A 24,737-nucleotide genomic window follows, 5' to 3' on the forward strand; every position below is an offset into this window, starting at 1 on the left:
ACTGAGAGTATGACATCATCTGTAGTGATGCAGGAGGGCGCAGTAGCACAACCCCACCACAGGGGAGCAGTGAGTTTCATATGAGACGAACTATCAATACAAACTGTTTTACAAGCTTTTTAATTTTGTTACTCGTTAAATTACAGGCTTTAAAGAGCTGTAAAGAGCAAACAGAAGTAAACTGAGCCATTTATACTATCTGTGACTGAAACACAGCTAGCATGACTTGACAAACAAGCCATTATAGTCTAGCCTACTGTGTCAATCCAGGGAAGATTCAAGTTGATTAAAAGAAGTCTGCATTAATATCAAACTGTTCTGATGCTTTATTTATTCATATTGCATGGGAAAGAAAATAAGTAAATGAACCCTGCAGATCAGCAGACATGGCAATGCCACATGGGAGCAGGCATGTGAAGTCCTGACTGAGGATTGTGCAGTGTCAGATGAAACAGTTTGAGATACACAGTAGTTTTATTCAGAAAAGCAGGCTGGGTTGACCCGTTATGCAGATTTTGTAGACAGGAGGTTTGCACTCTGAAACCCCCTTCACTGAACTAGGTCACACTTTGTCATGAAAGCAAAGGTTTTCTTTAAAAAGAAAAGAGAAACGAACCAACAATCATGTTTAATATACTGTCAACAACTTGTGCACGTTGGAGAAATAACTGAATTTGCTAATACTAAGTTCAGCATTGCCTTTCCTTAGCTTTTCCCTGCTCTCTGTCTTGTTCTCTATCATTGTCAGACAAGACCAGACATCACTTCCAGGACGTTTTGGGAAGAATCCGTAATGAGACAGAGGCATTGTGGCACGGAGGCATCTCCATGGTGACAGGAAACCAAGCTGGAAAACACACACAATAGTCAGCAGCAGTGGGAGGTAAATGTGAGAAACGTAGAGAGGGGTTTGACGTGTGAGAACAACAAGTAAAACTGATGGTGAGCTTCAGAATTTCGTATACTGTGAAAATATAATTATTGTAAATAACTTCCAGATTATCAAGAGATATTGCTTCTGGGTCAATGACTTTTTTTTTTTTTTTGATCCGGATTTATTAATTTATTCACAAATACATTAAAAAGACTTTACTTTAGTTTACCACCTCAATGATGAGCATGTTTTTAATGTCTGAATTCAACATGAATGATCACGGTTGGATGAAGAGAAGTGCACAACTAAATCTGTAGAAAAAAAAATAGTCTTTATTAAATCCACAACGGAAAACTCGGGAAATTGTAGGAGAAAATGTAAACACAATCACTTTTAACATAGACGATACCGGACAAGGTAACAGAGGCCTTAAATGCTGAAAAGGGTTAATCAAAGTGAACAGAAACAACTATGTGGAACTATTTAACAACCAAGGAGACTAGTAACTGGAAGGCAAAACAGGAACAAAACAGAATATACATGTTACAGTTCTGTATTAAAGTCTTTTTTAATTATACTTGATCATTGCGACCTCTCTATCTCTTGTGAGAGCAACATTTGTGGAACCAGGACTATTGTATAAGATTATCAAAGTATAAAGCATAAGGTGAAAGAACATTTCAGATCAGTTTCTGTTTTTAGCAACGCCAGCATTGTCCTAGACTGACTGACTCCCTCCTGCCTGTTCCCAATAGTGTTATATAAGCCTTTGAAATGTACTGATTTTGCATTTTTATTAGTCACATATCAAAATGGCATTAGGAGTGAAGGATGTCAGAAACCCTGATATTACAATTAGGTTGCCATCTAGAGAAATACACCTCTGAACACATCTCACGTCATGTACTTGCCTACTTTGACATTCATATTAAAAGAGGATAAATGTCGAAAATAAACAGTATGGTTGCGGTATTTAATTATCATATATAACTACAGTGTCTCTGGTGCACAGAGGTCATTTCAGGGTCACAAAGGTCATATCATTATTGAAAGACAATCACTGGGGTGCCATAAACTACAACATAATGACTGATACTGCATGAGCAAAAAAGACTCCAGGGCTCCAAATTAAATGGCCGGCATCCTTTATGTTTTAACTGTATTGAACTGTCCCTGTTCGTGTAGACTGATTGATTGTTCCCTGTTGAGCCTGACATCATGCTTTATATTAATTTGACCTGTGGTAACCTTGGACTATCCACTATAGTGTTATGTAATTTCTCCTCTGTTTTCTATTCTTACCCCTTTTGTCCTTCTTCTGTTCTTTCTACTTTGAATAATACCTTCTGTTCTAAATGACCCGGGGACAGATCACAAAAAACTGCAAACACATCAGAGACCATCTGTGATGTCTGAGTCTTATATATATATTATTATGTGTGGTGAAGGTTACACCTGGAGGATAAGCTCCTGTTATAGTAAAAATTTAAATTCTGATATCATTTACTCGCTCACATGTCATTTGAAAACCTTTCTTTCTTATTTGAAACACAAAAGGAACTATTTAGCGGAATGTCCAAGCTGCTCTTTTTCATTCAATGAAGACATTCTGCTTAACCTTCTTTTAGCTTGATAGAAAGCTCATCCCATCTGCGTAAGAGCTCGTCTTAACTCCCCGAATAGAATGACATGCAACCAAACTAACTGCAATGACTCTAAGTAGATCTGACCATCAACCGGATGTTTACAAGCATTGACAATGGCTGTAAGAAATCCTCCCCATAATTACACTCCCATTGAGAGTGAGTGTTTCTCTCATAGTAAGTCTCTCATAATCCTAATTACACATTCTTACAAACAGGCACATCACTGCAGTCTGTTACAGTATGTGAGGGAGAATGACACAATGATGACCGTTAGTCAGGAATAAGCCACCAGGCAACAATTCCCTATAGCAGCATTTTCTAGTAACGGCTAAATTAATGTCAGGCTCAGGCTCCAAAATAACCATTTTTTGGTAACACTATACAATAAGGTTTCATTAGTTAACTACTTTAGTTAACACAAAATAAGAATGAACATACTTCTACAGCATTTATTAATGTTAATTTAAAATGTTTACTATTAAAATCAAATTTATATTTGTAAACATTAGTTAATGCACTGTGAACTAACATACATGAGCAAACAATGAACGACTTTATTTTTTAGCAACTAACATTAAAGATTAATAAACACTTTAACAAATGTGCTCATTGTCAGTTCATGTTAGTTAATACGTTAACTAATGCTAACAAATGAGATCTTATTGTAAAGTGTTACCCACCTTCCAAGCACCAATTGGGAGTAAACACATAGTTTTTGGTAAATAACTTGTCATTTAGGATTTGCAGCATAATTTATGATTTTAGCTGAATTATTAGAATAAGAAAGGCAAAATATTTTTTTTACTGTAATAATTAAACAAATAAATAAAATGAAATACAGTTTCAAAGACTTCAGCATTGTTACAAAAAAACTATTTCAAATAAATGCTGTTCTTTTGAACTTTCTATTCATTAAAAAATCCTGAAAAAAATATGTATCACGGTTTATACAATAATAGTAAGCAGCACAACTGTTTTTACCATTGACAATAATTATAAACATTCATTGAGCAGCAAATCATCATTGATTTCTGAAGGATCATGTTACACTGAAGACTGGAGTAATGATGCTGAAAATTCAGCTTTGCATCAAAAATAACATTTAAATATATATTCAAATAGAAAACAGTTATTAACAGAGACTTCTTTCAAAAACATAAACTTCTTTTCTTTTTCTTTTTTAAATCTTACCGACCCCAAACTTTTGAACTGTATAGACTCTGTGTTAAAAGCCCCCTAAAATATTTATTTTTCCATTTTATTGTGTTAATTAGGCCAGACAGATGAACCAGACAAAGTAACCAGTCACTAGTCAGTCATCCTGGGTCTAATCAATACCTATCCGGGTAGTGATGATAGTGTACCAGTCATTGTCACAGCCCATTTAGCAGGGGCCGAATGAGGGTGTTTGAAGAGTGTGTAGGTTTTACAGTAGCAGTAGTTGCAATGAAGATAAATTTGATTGCTGAATTTAAAAAAACATCAATTTATTGATCAATATTCACTAGAATTATTTTAAGCAATTAAAATAAAGGCTTGGGCTAAAAAGACAAAGTCATTTACAGTTTTCACACACTTGCAGGCTCAGAATCTGTTCTTCGGCTCACATCTATCAGTTTATTCATGCGTGTGCAGGGGTATCAAAAAGCTGTTAGAAAAAGTGAGAGAAATCCTTTGTGTCTGGAGTGAGAGCCACAGGAGGGAGTGAAGCAGACAGTCTGGACATCAAATCAGGAGCATATTGTCGGATACAATGGTCTGCACCTTTTTGTACATTTTATACCGCATACTGGTTTTGCAGCAATGCACTCCTCTGACTCTAGTCATCTACAATATAGCTTAAAAAAGAGAAAGGCATTTATTCCACTTCACTGATCTAAAATCATTAGACTGTCCCACAACACACAATTTATTGGGAAAGTTAATAGTTTTAAGGCAAAGATAGAGTCATACACTACAGTTTCCCTGAATTGCATTAAAGCGTTAATACAATAAGTAGTTTATTTTATACCACACTGCACTGGGATTAAGAAATGTCAGAGAAATTTAGGCAAAATAGACGAGGAGAGTAAAGAGGGAAGGGAAATGAAGGAACAAAGCGGATGTTGAGGTATGAGTATTTTTATCATGAGTGAGTTTGTGTGAACATATTTGAGTGAAGCATTGATAGGGGATATGAGTTTGACTGAACCTGTAACCTCTGATATTACGCAACTGGCTCTGACTCACTGTCTTGCCTCAAGGGTTTGCGTGTTTGACACTTCAGGAAAGCACTGCAATAAGATACTTAGCATAATACAAATGTATATTCTCAGATACAGTATACTGTATAACCATTGAAAAACATCTTTGAGCGGTAAAAATAATTATTAAATTGGTAAGTAATAAATTGAATTATAAAATTGGGTTTTGCACTTCTTTTTGCTTTGTTTCTATACAGTATTATTATTATTATTATTATTACACTGCTACACTTTGCTGATAATAAATTTAACATCAATAATTCACAGTGACTAGTACAGGGGGACGTCTGACGGAGACGAGGCCAATGGAAGTGGAGCCCAGGGTGCAGACGACGGACCAGATGAGACCAAACGAGACAGACGGCTTAGGAGACCAAGGCGGAGCCGTAGTGATGAGCATTCCGAGTTGGAGCCAGGGTGCCAGAGGACTGAGGCGGAGCCGGTGGGACTGAGGACAAAGTGGAGCCAGAGAGATGGTGGAGCCAGAGGGAGTCGAAGGGGTGAAGGGGCGAAGCGTAGCTGAAGGCTCATAAGTCTGTAGCGCAAGAAGAGTGAAATCTGAACAAGGCGAAGCTGGAGGGACAGGGACCAGGGAGCCCGGTGGAGCCGTAAGGACGATAGTCGCAGGTGGAGCTGAGGGAGGGAGGAGCCAATTCTCTCAAAATCCTCTCTGGGACCATTCACTGGAAGGCGTGCCTTGAACCTGGAGCAGAAGGACCATTCACTAGAGGACCATACAAAGGAGTTTTCAGAGCCTAACTCACTATCTGGACCGCTTGCTCGTTGATAATACATAGAGTATAGCAGTGGTTCTCAAACTTTTTCGGTCATTCCCCACTTTGGACAAGGGGGAATTTTGAAACCCCACCTGCCCCAACACAATGCTAATGAAATATGCAACAAGCAAAATTTAAATATGCAATTTTGAAGCAAAATGTTCCAATTTATTGAAGTAACAAGTCAGTACAGTAACAAGTTGTATCTAAATACAAACTATCTACATCAAATAACAGCAAGTTCAAAAATAAAGAAAATAAAAGTGCAGCTGTGTCATAACTTGCATGAAATTCAAAAATAGAGAAAATAAAAGTGCAGTTGTGTCAAAATTTGCATCAAGTTCAAAAATAGAAAAGAAATAAAAGTGTCACTCGTCATAACATCAGCACCCCCTGGTTTGGGGGCTGTGGACTAACATAATATTGTACTTAAAAACGTGAAATATTTTTATATATATTTCACATATTAAAATAGACATAACATACTGTGTTTGATATGGGATTAAAATGATGGGCAGTGTATAAGTGTATAAACTAATGATAAATTATTTTAATATTCCTTTGTTCGGATCAGAGCATGTGAGCGGAGAGAGAGCGCATTTCTGAATATTCCTCCGCTCGCTCATTCCGCTCAGGCTCGCTCAACCCAGAATGCCCTGCTGGTTCGAAAATATGTGGAATAAGGGCTGTCTCCAACTAAAGTTTTTTTCTAGTCGACTAGTAGTTGTTCATTTAAGCCATTAGTGGACAAATCACCCCTTTATATTGATTTAATTACTTAAATAGGCTATACAGGATAATGAGCGCTATTGCCGCACTCAAGCGCACGCATAAAACTTGCCACAAATAACCGGCAAAAGTAATGATTATGAATGTGTAAAAAATAGCAAGGAGACATTTAATTGTTTATTAATAAACTGGTGTTTTCTGTGTCGCTGCAAAGATGAAGTTGACGATGCGGACTCGCCATCAACGAATAAAGATATAAAGGCATAAAAAGGAAAATTTCCTCCCGTTTGGCGCGCCCCACCTGACACGTCTCTATTCCCCACTAGTGGGGCGCGCCCCACACTTTGAGAACCGCTGGAGTATAGAAATAAAAGTTCAGTACAGAACACAGTAAATTTCTGATATCTAAATGGACCATGGGCCCTGCCTCAGATGGTGGTTGAGTCTCACCTCAGTCTGTGAGTGTGGAAAGGTGTTTGGAGGAGAACTGTGACTGTGTACTGACCCCTAAGACTGATAAACACAGTCCAGATGGGGACAGAGGGGCCGACAGAGGGAGCCCAGCAGGACTGGCTCGCACACCCTCAGTCAGATACCTCTCCGGTGTCCTCAATAACCCCTCTCCCCTATATCGTCCTCCGAAGCGAGAAAAAAATAAAACATAAAATTAAATTATTGACTGTATTTTCATTTCTCAAAAGAACCTCACTACTGAAGATCTTAAAGGAATATGGAGAATGAAAGCAGCAACTAACAGTATTGACATGATAAGACTATACACAGCGATAGACGAGGAGTGATAAGAGCTCTTTAGAAGGGTGATAAAATGCTCTCTTTGTGTGATAAGTATATGTGATGAGTGCTAAATGTGTACACAGCCATCAGAGCATACAAAGCTAGTGCGCAGTTAAAGATTTAATTTACATTTATTTTCTTATCAATGCTACTTCCAAGAAAAGCTATTCTATACACAATTCATGTGAGTTTGGACAAAATTAAATATTACAACAAAACGTTAAAATTATGGTAAATACAATTCTGTTCATTTGCATTTTTTAAATGTTACTGACTAGCTGGAGCTAAAATAATAATGGCTCTTTGAGGAACACGGTAATGCATGCATTAGTGCATCCTGGTGTGATGATTTATGAAAAATGTCATGCCAAATAGATAACAACCCCCACTGCCAGTCCATCTGCACACGCAATCATAGACACACATCCACATAGTGTTAAAGCAGTATTAATGCGATCTTTAGACATACACGACCATCTGTCCATCATAAAGGCTACGGCCCATTTTCAATCTGTTTCCCCAACTCTAAGACATGTGATGAACTAAACATATCCATTTCATGTGTGGAAGAGAGCTATAGTGTTACATAAGCCCTTGAAGACTTGTGTAGAAGCTTGTGTAGTATCCATCTGTACCATTAAAGAAGAATCTCTCCCTGTGGATGAATGTGCTGTTTCAGCTGGCTGGAAACTAAGGCGAGCTTCGCAGTTCTGCATCCAGGGAGTTATTTCTGGCTTGCCTTGCTAACGCGCATTGCTGATGACTCTTTAATATGTCCTGTCACTAAGCCCTTTCCAGGAAGCTTTCTGAATCTTAGTCTTTAAAGCGAGAAAGGACATGTGTCACTTCTATTCTATTATATCAAATAAGATATATAATAAAGTCCTTTATAGCTCCATATTAATATAGCTTGAACATTTACACTATATAAAACAATTGCAGTATTTTATTTACTTATAAATGGCAGATACTACTTGCATATCAGTGTTGTTGTACATTAAATATAGTATGCAATAATAATATAGAGTGTAAATGATTATATTAATTAAAATATTAAATGGATGCCGCCTTATTAGGACAATAAAGCCCTCCCTACCCCTACTCCTAACCCTAACCGATAAACACTTTATTATTAAACACATTAAACACCATTTTCATTTTTCGAATATTTTCTTAATTTTTATTTAAAATAAATGCCTTTCCGGTCTGATATGTGATGGAAAAAGAGCGAGTTCGGCAAATACTATTGCTGCTGTTACAATCCAGTTGTAAGTATAAGTCTTTCGTAATTTTGTCTGGCCCAACTAGACGTCGGTGGGCGGATTTAGTGTAAATAGCCTCTGCGTGCCGACAAGGTGGGCTATTTGCATTTAGTGTAAATAGACACTCCGAATAAGGCATGTCGCACCAAACATGTCATCACAAGAGAAAACTGCTCCCATCAAGTGATTTCATCGGGTACTTAAGCAGAAAAAATAAAAGCGAGAGAGAGAGAGAGAGAGAGAGAGAGAGAGAGAGAGAGAGAGAGAGAGAGAGAGGGCAAAATGAATAAAACCAATACATAATTAAAGATGATATTTCCAGTCATTACATAATTCAGATCATACATTAACCTGAGCAGAGTGCAAAGTCGCCTTTCATCGTGTGCCCAATGGCAAGCCACATTTGTGCCAACAATCTAGTCCTGTACCTCCCCCTCCCCCCTCAAAAAGCAGCTTATGGATTACAGCGAAAGCACTTCCAAACCCTGTGTGACAAAACACTGTCTTAAACAAAAACACATTGTAGGTCAAGAATATAACGACAACGGTCATTCAATCACTCACTCAGCATGCATCTTAAATATATGCAATTTTCATATACAGTACGTTGTGCTGTTTTATTGTGTATGTGTCCACTGATGGAACAAGGCTTTATTTAAGAAGATAAGGCAAGGTGAGCGACTGACAGACCGTTTTTGTCTCCTGGCTGCACTGCAGACATCCCAATCTACTTTACTCTCACCTGAACACTAACGTGTCACATGTCAAAGTGACTGAGATCAGGTGTGCCGAACTTGCCACACGCCATCCGTAGATAAGCCACGCTGTGGGACTGAGAGGTTGTTTATGTTGTTATGTCTCCAGTCGTTTAGTCCACGTAAATCTCATCCCTGCAAGCTCGCGTTCATCTGCCTCAGCTATTGAGCGCAATGCCCACATCTCAAAATCCAATCAATAACCAATGCAGAGAACCAGAACCAGTGCTAACATTTTTTCTTTTTCGATAAGCCATTACACTGATATGTGTCACAACACAGAAGAAAAGATCTGTTGCTACCTCATCAGTTTTAAACAGAATACATATCAGTACAGTCAGCACAATTTGAATCCAGTCTTAATAAAAAATTAAAAAATAAAATAAAAATAACCCTTAATAAAAAAGGGTTTCATTTTTAATGGATCACGTCTCCTCGTGGGTCAGTGATATCGTTAACTAAAATGAAAAATTAAATAACTAAAATTAAAAAATTAAAAAAGTACATAACAGAATTACTAATTCTAATATAAACTAACAAAAAATGCAAACTAAAAATAGATACAAAAAACTACTTCAAATTATTAGTAAATACTATATTAGTATATAAATAATACTAAAATAACACTATATTTTGAGATCTCATAATCAGTCAAATACTACTCAATTTGTCCCAATAAATGTATCATCATTGTATCATGTATTAGCTCATTTCCGCAATGGCATTAGAACGTACGTAACATGACTTTTACCCTTGCATGATGCTGAATCCACACCTCTGAAAAACTATATACAGCTTTAAGATGCTGATCTATTATTGTCATGGTCATGTAGACAGGAAGTGCCTCTCAAGCAGACAGGGAAGTGAAAAAGGTAGGTGGTGAGCGAGACTACAAGTCAGTACTTAAGAACTCAACAGATGTAACACATTCATTCCCAAACCCTTAATCCCATTACTGCAACATGAGATCAGTTTTCTGTTCCACTGATGACTGCTCATGAACACTCATGATGCCTGGAAACCCTAATAAATACTGTTAATACATTTGAACAATATTATATTATGATTATAGTTTCCTTCAACTACAATCAAATCAATTGTCTGTTCTTTTCTATGAGAAATGTTGTTGCATGATGACTGTTAAAACTTGGACAAAGACACAATGCCACTGATTATCTTTGTCTTCTAATGGAATGAATGTATGTTAAGTTGAAATCACACACAACAGTCAATAAATCAAAGTCTTTCACAAAGCACTTTGAAAGACTAGAAAGGAAATGATTAGGTTGGAAATAAAACTGCAGGAGCCTTAATGAGAGGATGTGAACATACTGGTGTTTACAGTAATGACAGAAGAGCATAATGACTTGAATGGCTATATTTTTACAGCAGATTATATGCCTAACCTGTTACAAGCAGATTTCCTTTCACTAGATCATTAATATGGAATATTTCAGAATAGTGTCTTGTGCCTTTTAATTATGTTTTATGTCTGTGGGATGAAATTGTTCATGGTGAGATTGGTTTATAGACAAGAAGGGCAGGTGGAGGGCAGCCAGAGGACTGTGACACTGTCAAGCTGTACAGCACAGGGAGTGTTCACTTAATCTGTCCCTTGGCTTTCTGTCATGTTGTGTTTTCTAAATTTTCCTGCACTTTTTCCTTAAAATACCTTCTCCTATCCAGATTAAAATGCAAAGTTAATTATAATTCACATGCTTAATCGCTTAACAATGGCTCTGTTACTACGTTCAATGGCATCCGTTACTAGCTCTAAAATTACATTTTGGAATTAGTAGTGGAGGCGTGGGTGCATAAGATGCATTGGAAATTAGTCCTAAACACAAGAGCGTTTTAAAGACAAAAGTCTGACAAATGGCTTGAGATACAACATTTGAACACTATCTTGAGGTGTGGTAACCGAAGTATAAACAGAATAGTTGACTTGGTCCATTGAATTATTAGAAAATAATAATTCAAATAATAATAATAAATCCATTTTGCGTCGTGGCCGCATTACCACCTTGGGTGTGCAATATTGTCTAATAATAATAAAGTGTAAACACTGTTGTTTTTAGAACATTGCTCTGTTTAAGAATTCCAACCACTCCTACATATAGCAACAGTGGGTCAACCAATTGCATTATTTTGAGGCGTTTATCTATCTGTTTATTTGACCAATGGCAGGCTGGGGGAGTGTTTGGGAATGGTGACATGGGAAGGGTAATGATAACAGGATTTATAAATTATGTAAATTTACAAATGATTATTACAGCTTAGCTTGAGAAATATTGCATATTTCATACCTAAGTCACTGCACTGCAAGTATTTGCAGATATCTTTGATTGAAAAACAGGAAGCTTAATTGCAGAAAAGACCAAATGGACAAAACAGACTTACAGCAGAGGAAACGATACAGCTTTAAATGCAGTACGACCCACACAAACACTGGCCTGTGAGTCCTCTCAACACAACACAACCTGTCTGGTGTTAAAGGCTGGAAGATGAGGGATGATGCTGGTGTGGGACCTGCTTCCGCAGTTTTCAGAAACTGTGAAATCCTGAATTGCAATGACTGTGAGCCTATTGCCGAGGTAACAGGGCAGCTTTTGAAAAGGGGACTGACAGCTTACTCAATGCAGGCATGGCCACGGGCTGCACATTGCTCATAGAGAACAAAGCTAAAGCATTTAACACAAGTATATATATATGCATTCTAATGCTGTACTATCAAAATATCCTCAGTGTTTTTACAAGGCCAGGTACAATCCCTTCCTGTGGTTCAGTTTTTTATATAAGATAATAATTCCGAGCTGCGGGTGACCCCAGAGGCATAAGCTCTCTCCACCCCTCCCCATCCATCCACATGCCTCCATTTTGCTGCTGAGCCGGTTCCTCATGAATTAATGAGCCTTGCAGTGCAGCAGTGAGGCCACAATGTGCTGCAATGACTCTCAAGTGTCCTGCCGCAGCCTGACAGCAATTCAGTTATCCTATATATTCGGTCATACATTTCAATTAACTAACTTGACTCCCCTCCAACGTCACCTTAAGAACTGGCTGAATTGTTATAGAATTGCATCTAACCTTTATCGTTGAACGGAGTAGTTAATTAAAATGGCACATCTGCTGTTGTGGGTTATTTTACGACTGCAATTAAAGTGATAGTTCACCTAAAAAAATAAAGGTTCTGTCATCATTTACTCACCCTCATGTTGTTCCAAATCTGAATGACTTTCTTTCTTCTGTGGAACATAAAGAAAAATATTTTGAAGAATATTGGTATGTAAACAGCTTAGGTTCCCATTGACTTGCATTGTGTGGGCAAAAAATTTTTTTCTTAATATTAATAATAATGCTTCTTCAAAATATATTTTATGATCCACAGAAGGAAGGAAGTCATTCAGGTTTAGACTGACATGAGGGTGAGTAAATGATGAGAGTAACTTTCATTTTTGAGTGCACTATGTCTTTAAAGGGATAGCTAGATCACCCAAAAATGCGAATAGGGAGAGAATGTAAAAGACGTAGAGCAGATGTGTGGTGATGGAGAGCATTTCATCACGTGAGCAGAAGGACATACAGGGGGAGGGGCGATATGTAGAGTGTAACGGGATAGTGGCTGCAGTACTTCTCTTGCTTGTCACATTGCTGTTAAACTTTAATGTAATCAGAGTGGCATGGCTGGAAGTGAAAGGCCTTAGAGCCAGACACGCATCAGAGATAGGATAGATAAAATGGTGTAATACAGGAAAAGGAAGAGCAGATGAAAAATGACCCCATGTCTCCTCTTTCACTCTCTCTGTTCCTCTTTAATGCTGACTTGCGTCCAGTGCCTCATTTGAATGTTACACGGTTGTTTTGACCTTGAGCTATTCAGACTAGAAATGGTTTTCCTCTGTCTATATCTTTCCTCTCTATATTCAAAATTGTGGTGCACAGTGAAGTGTGTAATTTTATGCACAACTAATGTCACCAAATGGAAGGGAGGGAAGACACTTTTATGAAAGATGGAAGATAATTTGACAATGTTAACATTTCAACAACATATATTTTCTAATATTTTTCCAAAGCATGTCAAATTAACCAGCTCTGTGGCAAGGTTGTATAAGGACACCTTACAGCAACCAACGCCTTCCTTCATCTGCAATGAAACAGTGTGTGGAGTGACAGGACAAGTGTTCAAAGAAAGGAGAAAAGGATAGAGGACAGGTGAATAAAAGTCATAATAGTAGTATGAGATGCCCAGGTGCATCATGGGAGACTGCAGCACTGCAGTGGTAACTGCAGTAGCTCCTCCTCCTGTCTTACGCACACACACACAGATTCGCACAAATGCATTCATCATCAGCTTCTCACATTCACAAGGACAGGGAAACATCACAGAAGGAGGAGTTTTAAAGCCACGTAGAACAGGCATGAGTGGACAGCGAAACACTCTTAATGTACAAATCCCACATGCAGACTAGTAGATGAGATGTTAAATCATTCATAACTCAAGGCAGGCTGCGCTTAATTGCTGTTTCTATCTTTGCTCTGAAGAAAAAAAGCCTGTCCTGCAGTGCATCAAGCCATTCAGCAAATAGAGATATCAGACATAAAACAGAATGGAAAAAGAGAGCCTTTAGCTCCGTTCCAAAACCTAGTGAGCATTTTAAGACAGCGCTGTGACAAGCTCAATGAAAAAAAAAAATATCCAAAACAATGGACAGAGACATAAGAAATGTACTTCATTCAGTACTTAAAAGTATTAATAAAAACAGTTCAATCTAATTAAAAAAATGTATGCTTGTTACAGCATCTTAGTAACATGCCAATGTCAAACTCTAGTTGTGTCCCATATGATGCACTATAAACTTATACACTATACTTATGTACTACGTACACAACTGTGTAGTGTGTGAATTTGATCAACATCAGAGTCTGATAACGCCTTCCCCTCTGCTACGTAATTAAAGCTACAACAGTTGAGTGTCCAACATTTCACACTCTTTTTTGGGAATTTTTAGTGTAAACTAATTATACTACAAAAAGGTATAGAATAGTGCAGGCGAAAGTAGGCAAATTGAAACGCACAATCTATTTGGAATCTGTGTGATTCACGTGGTTAGTTTGCATTGATTGTGTGTGTGTGTGTGTGTGTGTGTGTGTGTGTGTGTGTGTGTGTGTGTGTGTGTGTGTGTGTGTGTGTGTGTGTGTTTTCTTTACTCAGTGCTCCTAATGTGTGTGCACTGGGTTAAATGCAGGGCACAAATTTCCGAGTTCCCATGTGTAATAGGCATTAAGGCCGCTCACCAAGCTGTAATGCAGTAAAGCTCACAGTTTAAGATGTGAAACATTCAATCTTTCAGACATTCAAGTCACCTCCCCTCCTCTGTCCCAGTTCCTTCCCTGCCTCCTCATGGCCTTTAATCTAGAGCTGAGAGCAGGCAGAAGCAAACTCTTATAAAAGATCATAATTACAGTCAGCAGAAAAATTGATCCCCATGTCCCTGAGTGCACAGAATCACTTTAGCAAGCCTTTTTCAATGCATCTTGTTCAATGCATTTCCCATGGCTATGTGGCAGACACACGTGTCGGATGAGAGAGCTTTGATGAGCATCTTGCTTCGAGAAGAACACAGGGCGGCATTGTTACACGGCCTGTTGATATGGGCATGAAAGCCACGGTACCGTGTCTGCATGTGCTAAAGTGATGCCAACAGGGGCAGCGGGGGGTACAGAGGTCTCAGAAAACCAAATGCAAGCCAAACCAATACAGTTGATCAACATTATGAACCGATGGAAATGACTTTATTCATTTACTTTACCGTAAATCATGATCATAACCCCAACCGTAAAAACTAATTAGTTCATTTTACTTAATTAAATTGTGCAAACTCGTTGCCTTAATTTAAGTAAGTAAGCATAATTTAATTACATCAAGTTCTTCTTACTTAATCTATTTAAGTTTTGTCAACTTAATTCTATCTGTGATCTGAGGAAGTGTACTCCCAGAGTGCATTGCGGCATGAATAAATTAATTGCTTTGTTTTACCATTTTTGGCTTTATTTAACCATTAAAATTGTATTTACTATTGTTATTGGGGTTATACTGACAAGAGACCGCAAATAAAAACTCAATGTTCTAATTAATTAAAGTAATTTTTTAAAAAACTTGTTACCATTGTTGTGGTTTGCATGCTGAATGTTGAAGTCTGTGTGTGACCCAAGCAAAATTGCAAGTTATTGTCACAAATATAGAGGGATTATATCAACCCAATTAAAAGTTTATGCCATAAGTGTTTGCAATTAAAGTGTAAAAAGATCATTATTTAACATGATAATCATGTTATACATCATAAATACATTCATTAAGAACATGGAAATAATTTAAGTATAAATACTGTATATATAATATGTATTACTTCACTTCCTTTGAAATCACATAACTGTGATTTCATGTTGCATCACTGCATCAATTGGAAGAGAATCAGAATGATATAAATAAAGTTCCAAGTGCCCAACCAAAGGGAACACTAATCACAATAATGGTGAGGAATTTTAGGTTGATTTTAGGAAATCAACATGAATTTATGAAGTCAACTTATGTGACGTTCTCCCAAAATGTTTAGTTGTATTGACAATAACATTAAACAAGACTGGAAAATGAGCGTATGCAACTAAGAAGAATGATGACTGCAGAAGTGGAAGAAATTAGTGAAAAGTCTATTAAGAATTGCCCCGCATCAAAAACCATTTGCCCCGCCTGTTTTTTTGTTTTTTTTTTGTTTGTTTTTTGCTTTGGCAAAATGGTACTCAAACCAGTCAAGTAATGTTTAATAGGGGTTTCTGAGTAATGAAGGCATAGCATGCAAACAGTACAGATTACTAATTTTTTTTAAGTAAGTTCAACACATTGTCGGAGATTAATTAAAGTTAACTAAACAATAGTTAGTAAGAACAATGTTAGATTTTACAGTGATGCTGCATTACAATGAATTAAGCCATGGCTGGGATGAAAATTTAATTGTGGATGTTAAACAATAATTGAAGGGTCTGGAAAAAGGCCCGCTTTAGCCAGTCGAAGAGATTAATATTAATTAACTTTCCTTTTTTCCTTAAAACTGTAGCAAGGTTTCCACAAAAACATTTAGCAGCACAACTGTTTTCAACATTGATAATAATAAGAAATGTTTATTGAGCACCATATTATCATATTGGAATGATTTATGAAGGATCATGTGACACTGAAGACTGGAGTAATGAAAAAAAATGATAGTCCGAAGGTGATGATAATGATAAAAAATCTTACCAACCCCAAACTTTTGAACCATAGTGTAAGTCAAGTGAAGGTTCTAATTCGATTTTTTGAATCGAGAGAGAATATGTCATTCACATAGGCTGTGAAAATAAATGAAGGTGCACAGGACAGCCAACCAAGTCTTGTACTTTAATAGGAGGATTTCTAAGAAGAAGGTGCTTATGTCAGTGATGGATTATGGGTAATAAATGCCCTATAATCTGATAGACAAGGAGACATAGATTGAAGACATGAAGGGAATTAAATTAAAGGGAGGTGGATGTGATGATGAGTCCTGCCTTCCAAAAGATACATATAGGGAAACACCTTATGGCATAATAAATGATTATATATATGACAATTTCAACAGTGTATCATAAAATAAAGATTAAAATAAACATTTTGGGGCATTTTAGCATTCCCTGGCTTGATTGTTTGGCAAAGAGCTCTGAGCTCTTTCAGTAGAGAGATGAAGGAACTTGCATTAAACACGATTATATAAAACACTTATGGATGTGAAATTCCCTGCATGATGGGATGAGAGAGGGAAATGGGGACAAAGACAGAGTAAGAGATAAAGGCAAGCTTTACACTGCATGTGCACTGATGTGGAAGAAACCCGCTCGATACCACCCAAAACCCCAGAGGTGGGCCACCAGTGAGGTTGTCTTCAGGATGGTCTGATATCTGGCATTATTCTGCCTTTAGAAATGCACCAATATCAAAATTCTAGCTATAATTATTTATTTTATGGTCAGTAACGGATAATTGGCTGAAATTAAAATTCCATATACTACACTATACTTTATCTACTTTTTTAGACAAAAAAAGCTACTTTTTTACATTTTTTACTTCTAAAACCTTTTACTTCTTACGAAAGTGCATATTATTTTCTTTACTATCCATAAAAGAATATTTGCTAAAAAAAAAGCTTTGTCAGCTTTCATTTTAGAGATGTCATCAATCTGTCAGGGGGATCTGAACAGAGGACTCAAACGCAAAGGTAAGGTGAACAGAGTTTATTAGAACCTAGGGAATACTACCTCCAAGGTTAGTGAAAAAAGTGCTCAAAAGTTAAGGTGAAATAAGGGATCGCTAGAGCTGTCCATAAGGCTCACTGGACACACAGTCTGAGAAGACTACCTCAGAAGCAGCGCACACCTTGGACAGGGAAAAAGACGAGAGATAGAACAGCCAGGATAATCAATCAGCCTGGACAATCAGCAGTAACTCCTCGTCTAAGCGTCCTGGGCACAGTGGTGAACAAGGTAAGACAAGAAACACAACAGTACAGATCCACATGAGACAACACCTAAAACGATCTACTGACAAACAGGGGCAGACACAGCAGAGAATATAAAGGAAAATGGAACAAGCGACAGTTGTGGGAAATCAACTTGTAATCTGTGTGCAGCTGCACAGAATCAGCACTGATAGCTCAGGTCACAAGTTGCAGGAAATGACAGGACAAACACAGACAAGAGGGAGAAGCCGATGATGCACCCTGAACCGTGACACAATCATCATGGCAAAAAGGGCAATACCGTAATACTCGCAGTAGCTCCAGTAACATTATAGCAGTGGCTTTCTCCTGTTCTGAACGCCGTGACTGGGCACTGTGAATGCGCTGAAGTTTTGTTCGGAATCCATAAATGCACATGGTAACAAAACTGTGAATCAGATTGCAAAGATTCCTATAAACAGAAATGTCAGAATCTGATCGAACAGGCCTACTGAATACTAAAAATATCCTTTCCACTGCTACATTTTCATTCCTTTTCTATGTAAATGCGCTAGACGGACGTGTTTGACATGCGCTAATGTCTCGCATCTTTTACAGCGTCTGGTGCAGAAAACGGCGTTCTAAAAACACAGCACTCAAATTAAAATAAGTTTAACTTTTCAAAAACGTGCCTTGACAACTTGTGTTTTCCACTGTACGCGTCTCGCGTTTTTTAGATGCGAAAATGCACAAAGATGCGTGTTGAATAGCCCTGAATGGGAGGGAAAAAACTCAATATCCGTCTAACGTGTTTCATAGAAAATATTGGAAAAGCAGAGCAGTGGAAAGAAAAAAAAGCGTTCTGTTAAATCCTGTTTAGTTGCTGCTGGAGTAGTGATGTGTTCGTTCATGAACGATTCGTTCATTTTGAACGAATCTTTAATATGACTCGGGACTACCGAGTTGTCTCAGAGAGTGATTCGTTCATTTTGTGTTGACCGCGCATGCGCATTGCGCAACATATGGGTTCTGAATCTGTACTGGAAACATAAATGATTAGTTCATCTCTCTCGAGTCTTCCGTTCTTCCTGTCAGTCCCATATAGGCTATGCTGTCAGTACCGGAAAGAGAAATGATTAGTTCGTCTGGTTCGGGTTCAGCCGGGTCTGAGTCTTTCGTTCTTCCTGTCAGGCTATGCCGTCAGTACCGGAAAGAGAAATGATTAGTTCATTTTTTTCGAGTCTTCGGGTTTGAGTCCTTCGTTCTTTTGTCACGTGACTTGTCACCGTATTGAATAGCCTACTAATTCACAACCTTTTTACAAACAAGCACGTAGTTAATGTATATAATAGTAGTTAATTAATGTATAATGTATAATAAAACACCACAGATGCACAAGAAACATTTAGAAAAGAGACGGACAGGGACAAATAGGCTAATAAGATGGAACTTTTATTTTTCAGATAATGTTTATTGCACATATTTTGTATTTTAATTTCTAAATATAAAACAATATACATTCAGTCAATAACACGAATCTAATGTTGTATTTGATGCGAGATACCAGGGGTCACGTGACAAAAGAACGAAGGATTTAAAACCCGAACTCGAGACTCAAAAAAAATTTACTAATCATTTTTCTTTCCGGTACTGACAGCATAGCCTATATGGGACTGACAGGAAGAACGAAAGACTCGCACCCGTCCGAACCCTAACTCGACACTCGAAAGATCATAATCATTTCTCTTTCCGGTACTGCTGTATCACACACGGCATGGTCAGCCCAGCAGACAGATCAGAGTTTGACACTGGCGAGTCGACAACTAACGTCTCGAGACACGAGAGGAGAACTAACCTGATAAATATGAAGTTGCAAAGGAAAGAACGTCTCGGATCAGGAGGTGAGGTGAACCAACAGAATCAGACTGCAATAGCTTGAACTTAAGACCCAACAACTAACCAATTAATAAAACATTTAGGTTTCTTATAATTTGGCGTTGGCTGCATTACCCTATAGTTTATTTTTATTCTTTTTACAAATGTAATCAACATTTTCGTAAGTACTAGATGCGTAGGGATATTTATCATGCCATTTTAATTATATTATGCTGAAATGAACGAAATGACTCGAAAAAAGATTTGTTCATTTTGCTGAACGAGACTCAAAGATCCGAGTCAGTAAAATTATCCGAACTTCCCACTTTTATGTCTGAGTCATGTCTGAGTATGTCTGAGTCATGAGCTGTAAAGGCACAGCCCTCTTCTGGAAAGGGGGGCAGGGAGCAGCAGGTAATTTGCATTTAAAAAGACACACACAAAAACAGGTATTCATTTTGAGATTTCCTAAAGATTACATTTAACAGTGTTAAAATAAGGGAAATGACCATGAACCAATAAATATCTGATCCAATAACCAATATATAATAATAAATCTCTAATATCAGCCAATCACCGATATGGTACTTGCCTCTCATTTGCATTAAATTGAAACCTCCAACAACATTTCAGTCTTTTACAACTCTAAGGAAACTCATCCAAAACAGAAGTGAATCCATCTGAGAAGGGCATTATCAACACAACCAAGCCAAAAAGATTCTATATGGCATGCATGAATGAATCGGTTAAATGTGGCATTTTCCACCATTATGCTGTACGGTTGGCTAGGAGACTGCGTGGGCATCCAGTCAGTGCAGAGGCTGGGAACCATGCCTTCACTCATAATTACCCACTCCATACAGCCTGCTGCGTCCTCTCAGCTAATCTGAGAGGTGAAAAGAGCGCCATGACATCATCGCCACTTTTGTTCTCATGGCAACAATGGAGGCAATGCTTCATTAATACAGTAGCCATCGCGTTCATATGCAAATGAGCGTCTGTGAATGATCGTCCAGCAGGTGGAAATGGGAGGGAGAGTTATCCCGCACTCGTCTAATGATAGCTCGGCTGCAGGAGACAGTGAGAACCACAAGGACATGTAGGACACAGGCACAGGGTCCAATTTTGTCTCTTAGCACAGAAATCAATTTCAGCGGAGAGCACAGAGGGAAAAATAACTCTGCAGTCTTAACGAGGCCACACAGCCACAGGGCAAACCGAACGAGGTGCAGACAGATGAAGGTGACTGGGTTTTTCCCTCTCGGTCGTTCTCTCTAATAGGTGGTTTTGAGGAACAGGAGTTGAATGCATCAACACTACTGTAGAGAGAGTGTTTAAAGATGTATTAAAGGAGAAATGAGACTTTCCCTTTCACCCACTCCAGATCAGACAAAGCCTCAGGAGCTGGAGGAGGGGGAAAGAGAGAGACGAGAGAGAGAAGGATAGAGAAATATAGAGGAGGGGTGAATGGCAGACATGTTTTCTCCTCCACAAACCCCATGCTGGGAACTGAAAAATGCTAGAATGCAAACATTACAGCTATTAAAGAATATAACGAAACAGAACAGAATAGAATTAGCCAGCAATACAGATAAATCCATAATTGTTTTCATGTTATGGCTAATAACTAATAAATGGCAAATATTACAATTCCATACTATTTTGCACAAATTAATTAAAAAAGAAACCTAAAATTTTAAATTAAAACTAAAATCAATCATTTAAAAAAATGATTTAGGCATCACAACATTAAAATGTACAGTAGCTATGAAATATATCCAGTTTGAGATTGGCTAAATACATTTTACAGCGTTATTAAATTATTAATGTCTTAAGATTTACAATAAGGTTCCATTTGTTAACATGAACTCACAACGAAAAATACTTATTAATCTCAGTTAATGTTAATTAACTAATGTTAGCGCTCACGCCTTCCATCCTGGAGACGCTGGTTCGAATCCTGCTCGGAGCAGGTCGAGTAGGACCATTAGCATAGCCAAAACTCTATTGAAATTACTTGTGTTGAGTCTCCTGCATATTTTTCGTAATAAACAGTTACTAATTATGTAGATTGTTCCAAACCGTCCACTTATTATAGCTTGAGATGAGTCCTGCTGTATGTAATATCAGAACAAAATGCTACACAATCGAGCATGCAAGTCAGCTGAGCTGTCATGAAGCATCACATGAATGCCTCCACACGTGACCAGCAGAAGATAGAGGGAGGGAGAGGGAGACAGCAGACCACACCCACTCCACTCCATCGAAAATTTAAGATAATATTTCACATCTCGCAGCAAAACACGATCGGTGTGATTGATATGGATTTGGGGGAGAGCGGTTGTTCCCTTTCATCAGTGTATACATTTGCTACAGACATGATATACTCGAATACACACTCCCGCTGCATAGCACCAGCACATCACTGTGACGTTGCATGCTGTGTGCCTCAGTGAGAAAGTGTGTGTGTGTGTGTGTGCTATGTCAGTGAATTAGACAACATGTGAGTGTTATGTAATGCAGAGCGTTTGTTGCTTGCTCCATCCCATCTGCAGCTGAGAGCTGTTTTTCAGCGAGTCAGCTAAGTGCTGCTCACTTCATCAAGCAAAACATGAGTTTCTTTAGCACTAAACAGCGTACATGGTATGGACTCGGGAATGAGATCCATTACTTCAGAGCTCTTCACAAGCACCAAGCTGAATCCCTCTCCCAAGCATGACACAAAATGTCTGAAAGTTCTAGATTCGTTTAAGACCATTATAAGTGGCTCTTTTGAGTGCTTAATGGTTTCATATGCGAGAAACCAACACCCAGTAAAGCATGTTGTGGCACGGTGCTTTAATCAGTCCCATCAGCTTGTATCATTAACAAGTTTTATCTCTAAATAAATTAATAATATATTTTTTAAAATATGCACCAAGGATGTACCAACATTAAAATGCTGGCGATACGATAAGCCAATAAGTACTTTAATGCTAGGGCCCATAACTAACAAATGACCAAGACTAAAATTCTATACTATTTTGTCTAAATAAATAATGAAAAAAACATTAAAACATTAAATCTAAAATCAATCGTTTAAAATGATAAAGGGATCACAACATTATAATGTATAGTACGAAAATTTTATATTCTTTTTGAGATTTGCTAAAGATTATATTTAACAGTATTATTACATTATTAGAGTTTTTAAAGATTAACTTTAAATGAGTGTTAGATGGCGGCAAAGGCAATTTACATGTACAAATATAGGGAATGACAGTGCACAATTTAAATATCCAATATGATATCCAAATATGATTATATCAATAAATTAAAAGAACGCTAATATTGGGTGATAAACAGTATGGAACCGATATATATTGTGCATCCCTAATATGAGATGAAGACTACAATCATATCAGTAGGCTAATTAAAGCTGTTTTATTTTACAAGGAACAGGTTTTTACATGGGGGTTGCCAGATTGAGACATAAAAAAAATTACATTTACCATTTTCTGTGACACATCTACTGTCGATTACCAAATATGTTTGTACCTCAATTTGTAAAAACTATGGAAGCCCACTGGAAGCCCATGCTTTGGTAAATCATAAAAAAGTCGGAATTATGACATAATTGAGATAAAAAGTCAAAATTATGAGATAATTATGACAAGTCGAAATTATGACAACAAACCAAACTATGAGATAAAAGATCAAAATTGTATCAAAAAGTCAGAATTGTGAGACAAGAGTCATGGCAAAACATTTCAACTTTGTCATAATTATGATTTACCAAAGCATTATTTTTCTTTCTTATGTGGCGGAAACTAGCTTCCATAAAAACAGACAAAAACTTCAATTGTTTAGACTCCTATTCTTAACTTTTAAATGCTGTCAGTATAGCTTATTTTATATTTAATATAATCATGTATTTGGTATAAATATTCCTTCAAAATCACACCAAATAAGTGTTAACCATCGTGCAAAGCCTTTAAATAGCCATACCCTATACCTCCAGTTTTGAAACAAACCCCCCATGATGCAGTTCACAGTAACCCCATTAACAGTTAAGTGCTGAACTCTACAGCTTCAGTCCCTCAGCTGAATACACTGTTGTTTGGCATAGAGACTGAAGGGCAGGCTCTCCACTCATGGATGGACTCTGTCACTCTAGGAGGGACAGCAGTCTAGATTTATTATTCAAGATAATTGAGTTCGTATGAAAGCCAATGCCGACCTAAATTCATTTGACTGGTTAAAATTTAAATGGCCTCTACCATTGCCAGCCCCTGTGAACACAATAGGCCGAGAGCAAAGGCAAAGCAGCCAATCTTTACTGGCCATTGAATGGACGAGCTGGAAAATTAGTTGCGTCAAGCTGTTTGCGTACAATAGCGCCTGCCATTTTGCTCGAAAGATTTGGGCATTCAGCCAGTACAGTTGTTTTCCAGTATTATACTACATCATGCACTGGTTCTGTGTATCTTCATTATTGTTTTCCCCATATCCATTTAAAGTGTCTTTTTATTGTTCAAAGTATTTCAGCTTGACAGAAGTCTCTTAAAGTGCTTTACTCAAATTAATGTGAGTAAAAATGTGATATGAATGAGCTTTCTAGTGCAACTCTTACAAATGTATGGCTCTAAGTCAACCACTTTACAAGAGACAATGCTCACTGGTTCAAAAACTCTGAGTAGTGCTGTTGGATTGGACAGTAGAGAACAGATGGCTGCTGATTGGTCAATGTAAGTGTGAGTCAGGGGTGTTTAAAGGCAGATGAGCTGCAATAGATATATTTAATCTACTAACGCATGGGAAGTGTCAGACGCAAGCAAGGAAAACAGCCAAGCTGAGGAATCCTGTTGACCTTCAGCTCAATGTCACAGCACTCGTGGGCTTTCTGGAGAAACAGGCAACACACAAATTAAACCTGAACATTGAAGGTGATATGCAATGGATGATGTGCTACGCTGACTTATCATGGGAAATTCTGTGAATTAAGTGGTAGCCTGCATGCAAAACATTATCCAAAACAGTCTTTGATAAAACCTCACCTTTAACATTCCAGAAATGCTTATTAAGTTACTCTTAAAGTTAAATTAAGATTATCAAATATTTTCATTTTTATACAACATAAAAATCCTCCACATTGCATGAAAAGCCCAATCATACCTTCACTATACTGTTCAAAAGATTTGTTTGAATTTTGTTTGAATGTTTATGAAAGAAGTAACTTATGTTCACCACCTTAAGGCTGCATTTGTTTGATGAAAAATACAGTAAAAACAGTAATACA

At 37.6% G+C, this 24,737-nt stretch overlaps 1 long non-coding RNA gene across 2 annotated transcripts; it reads right to left on the reverse strand.

Annotated features, from left to right (window-relative positions):
- Window positions 1-4,362: 4,362 nt before the first annotated feature.
- LOC143729254 (uncharacterized) lies at window positions 4,363-24,341 on the reverse strand. Of its 2 annotated transcripts, none has more exons than XR_013199963.1 (3): window positions 24,251-24,341; window positions 6,719-6,904; window positions 4,363-5,487 (listed from the first exon to the last, which is right to left on the reverse strand). It is a non-coding gene; the product is annotated as an uncharacterized LOC143729254 (long non-coding RNA). The 2 variants fall into 2 exon arrangements; XR_013199962.1 differs by having other exon boundaries at window positions 4,364-5,466.
- Window positions 24,342-24,737: the final 396 nt, after the last annotated feature.

Source organism: Siphateles boraxobius, unplaced genomic scaffold, assembly GCF_051911475.1.
Source record: "Siphateles boraxobius isolate OS27281-9 unplaced genomic scaffold, OSU_SipBor_1 8, whole genome shotgun sequence".
NCBI lineage: Eukaryota > Metazoa > Chordata > Actinopteri > Cypriniformes > Leuciscidae > Siphateles > Siphateles boraxobius.